Below are 4,376 nucleotides of genomic sequence, written 5' to 3'. Positions count from 1 at the left end.
TAAAATGTGTGACTGTGCTTCCTGCCAGCCTTCCACTGCCACCGCTGCTGCCACCCCCACCACACCGCATCCTCTTCTCTCAGGCTCTGCCCCTCCTACCTGTCTGGATGAGTATTTCTTCTTTATATCTTTGTTTGTTAGACTTCTATGCAGCTCGATTTTCTGGAACTTCTGGTTGTCTCTAGTTTTGAGGTAGTTGTATTCCTTCTTAGTTGTGGAGGGAGACACAGTGTGTCTGTCTAGGCCTCCATATTGGCCGGAAGATAGGAGGTAAACTTTTGATTGAATAACTTGGAATGCTTTTAATTGCAAGTAATAAAAACTGCAAATATTCTCACTGTTCTGATTGTAATTATCACGGTAGGCTAAACATTTGCTTTATCATGACTGCATGTGTCCTCAGACCTAGTTCTTTCCTTAGGTCTGGCTTTATAAATGCTGGTGATAAACCAAGTCTGATTTATATGATGCATCTTAAGTGGAAAATGACAGACTCTAGATGACTGTGATCAACCTCAAAAAATGATAGAACAGCTAGTACAATACCTTGAAGATAACCATTGCCAATTTCATGACTTCCAGTTGCCATTAAATGAATTGTAACATTATTACTGTTTTATTTTCTAGAAAAAAAGAACAATTGACTTAAAAAGTAGAGAGAAGTTACTGGTTTATGTAACTGCAGTATGTGGAAGTAGCACTTGGTTCAGGCAAAGCTCAGTGCAACCTCTAGGGGACTGGTTTTTGTTTGACTCTGTTTTACCTTCTGCCATATGTGCTTTATCATAAGGGTACTACCCTCATGCTCCCAAGGTGGCTGCCAGCAGATTCAAGGCTACATGCTTCTTCCTTCATATCTTGTTTGAAAAAAAGAGTAATATATGTTTCCTAGAAAATATCTCAAGTCTCATTCTGATTGTCATGCTCACTCCTTAACCAGTTATTGACGCTAAGGTGAATGCTCTGACTGACTTAGCCTAAGTCATGAACTTTGCCCTTAGAGCTCTGGGGTCAAGCTTTCCTGAACCACATGGCTTACCAAATGGAAATGGAGACTGTTGAGAAAGGAGAAAGGAAGAATATGTGCTGGGACCCAACAAAAGTCTTCTCTATTAATGGATTGGAAGTCAGAATTTGGGGAGATGACAGTCAAGAATGTACTCTTCTGGTGGTATCGTTCATTGAGGCGGGGAGCAAGAGAAGCAAAAAAAAGTTTATGGAAGAAGATGATGAGTTTGGCTGTATTTGCAGGGCCTGAGAGATACCCAAGGGGAGATGTCAACTGACAGTTAGATGGGCCAGCCTGCAGCTCAACAGAGGTCCTGGCTGAAGACAGAGATTTGTATGTTGTTTGTTGACTTACCTGATCCCATCTTGTGCCCTGAATCAGAAGGCATAGTTTACGTTAATTTTAAAGTCTGTTCAATTACCAGAGCAATTCCCTGTGGCCAAGGAACATTTAATTACATAATAGTTATATTTATATCCCACTTATTACATATTTTATATCCCACTTATTACATATCCCATTCTCTTAATGCTTACTGCTATTGCTTTCCCATTTTATAGATGTGAAAATAGAGGCATAGAATGGTTACATCTAAGCTCATAGAGATAATGAAGAGTAGCACTGGGATTTGAACAAGGAAGTCTGACTTTAGAGTCCTTATTCATAATCTCTGTAATACTGTTCTGCTCTCAGCTACAGAAACAGGAGGGGAATGGCAAAGATGACCATCAAGTCAATGTTTCTCACACAAAGCAAAATGATTGCTCTGGTTAATTCTCAGTTCCCCTAGCATGCTTGTCTTGGGTCTGAGCTGCTTTTGTGGCAGCACAGCTCTAGAAGTGAGAATTTCTGTTTGCAGTGGTCATCCTGGACACTAGCATGGCAAGTGGGGAAAGGAGTCATTATAGTCAGAGCTGTAAAACAGCTGAGCAAACCAAATGATATAGGCAACCATGAGTGAGTTTTATAATAAGGGATTCTAGGCCTCTAGGACCTTCTCTTGCCCCATTCTTGCTAAATCCTCATCCTTTCTAAATTGCTTTTGACAGTATAACAGAGTTGGGAAAGGCTGAAGTGAAGATGTATGGTTCTCTGACATTTTCCTTAAGCAAAATAGAAGTGATCATTCCTGTCATTTTGTATTAGCTGTGCTTCCTTGTTCCCATTAGTGTGGATAATTAAGAGCTAAGGATAAACCCTCTTTTTTGTTAGAATACTTTTTTCCCACTAAAGCATAATATCTATAGCTCTTTCTTCCCCTCTGTGAATGATACAAACAAGCACAGAAAGCAATTCCATACCATGCGATAAATAAGCAAACCTCTAAACTACCCACATTATTTAGAGAGAGGATTTTTTCCCTGAATCAGACATTGATCATAATGGTCAAAATAATTCTTGGCACTTTCTCTAAGCTTGCTCATTATCATTCAATATGTTCCACAGAATTATTAAATTTAAAATAGTATGGTGCACCTGGTTGAGATGATGGTGAGAGATTTGGCTTCCTGTCTCTTCGTTAAGGATGAATTCAGCCCAAGGGTGTACTATGAACTTGGCAAATAGCATTATAATAGTGAGAGAATATTGCCTATTGGGTAGCAGGAGTTGATGATTAAATTTAAGTGTATACTGTCCACATAAAACAAATAATGCTCTTTTTTTTCTAACTTATACTGTGAACATTCATCACTGGTGCCGAAGATGCACAGTTGTTAATTATTGTGTTTTTAACTTGTAATATACTGTAAATTTTGTATAATACTACTGTGACCTTATACAGAATAGAGAAGATGACAGGAGGCCTATAATTATTGTATAGGGAAGAAATGCCTATAATTATCTACTATTTTTAGGACCAGCATGCTTGGCCTCTTAATTTACATAAGCTTTAGACATTCACACATTTTCTGTCTTTGCTTGTGAATGATAAATTTTGTTCAAATGAAATCAGAAGACATACTGTTAGATGAGGAGTTAGCCAAAAGGGAGCTTGATTGCAATGAACATCATGAGCTTTGGTGCCAGCTAAAAAGGGGAACATTTATTTGGATGGGATTTGTTTAAGGCAAGATTCAAAACATTAAACACACACACACACACACACACACACACACACACACAACAAAAAACAAAAACAAAAAACCCCTACACCATATTACTATATTGGAGCCTGATAACGTGTGATTATTTTTTAGAGAATTGGTTAAATTATCTTGTGGAAAAGCATTAACCTAACAAAGAGAAAACCCCTAGGATATTTATCACATGTAGGGTGATTATGACAGCATGTTCTTATTAGAGATGAATATTTTGTGCTCATTAAGGTTACCCCCTTGAGTGCTCAAGGATGCAAAGTGCATTGCAGTGAAGGGGTATAGTTCTATTGTCTTGTGAGCACTTTCTGTTGGGTTGGAGGGTTCATTCCAAGTAAAGGGGCCTCTTTAGAAGACCCAGCCCTGTCAGGGCCTGTATCAGAGCCACTGGGCAAATGGAACAGACTGGGAGGTTTTAAATTCAAACACTCCAAGAACTGAGACTGATATAGAGAAATCTCTGGTCTCCTAGTGTGGGATAGTAGGTGGGAAAGGTGGATGGACTAGGTCCCTGAATAGTCTACATGTGAGCCCCACTTGAAGGAAATTCAATACACAGGATTCTAAACTGAAACTGTAAGCAAATTCAAACTGCCTACTTTATAAAGGGATTTTGCACTATAAAAATGATTAAAACTGACTTCCCCCAAAGTAGCAAGTTTTCCTGAAGCACATAATATATGATTTTTAAATTTGCTTTTTAGAAATGATTACTACTTTTATTAACCTACTGGAAACTACACATATGCAATTACAACTTAAAAGTTTGCATACAACTAAAAAAAAAAAAATTCCTCAGAAACATGTAACTTCACCTCAACCCCTTCCCCCACCTCATATTTTTAAATCCAAGGCACAACAGAGAAGCAGGTTTAAAGTTTTGATTGGTTGGTTAATTTACTGAGATTTTTTAATGACCAGGTGATAGATAATTCTATAATTCTAAATGATAAGGAATTGGCAGGTTGTTCACATATGCATCATGTCCAAGAACTCAGAGCCCATAAATACCTGGGCTAGTCAATCTGTAGTTTTTTCAATATGTATCTTGAAAAAAATGACACTTAAAAAAAAAACCTATAACAATACAGATGATATATTGTAAAATTATATAATTTTATTAACCAGTCACCCCAATAAATTCAATAAAAATAAAATTAAAAAACATCCATAATCCCAAGACTATTGTTACATCTAAAAATTTTTTTAAATTCTTTAACAACAGTATGTACATGTTCTCTTAAAGAATAAATGAATGATGATGCCACAGG

General features: G+C 37.3%; 1 non-coding gene across 1 annotated transcript; it reads left to right on the top strand.

The window, feature by feature from the left end:
• The first annotated feature begins 322 nt into the window (after positions 1-322).
• On the top strand, positions 323-450 carry LOC150015251 (small nucleolar RNA SNORA72). Its single transcript, XR_016510279.1, has one exon. It is a non-coding gene; the product is annotated as a small nucleolar RNA SNORA72 (small nucleolar RNA).
• Positions 451-4,376: the final 3,926 nt, after the last annotated feature.

The sequence above is a fragment of the Furipterus horrens genome, unplaced genomic scaffold (genome assembly GCF_987537825.1).
Source record: "Furipterus horrens unplaced genomic scaffold, mFurHor1.1.pri manual_scaffold_3, whole genome shotgun sequence".
Lineage (NCBI taxonomy): Eukaryota > Metazoa > Chordata > Mammalia > Chiroptera > Furipteridae > Furipterus > Furipterus horrens.
This window is presented reverse-complemented; position numbering and strand designations above follow the sequence as displayed.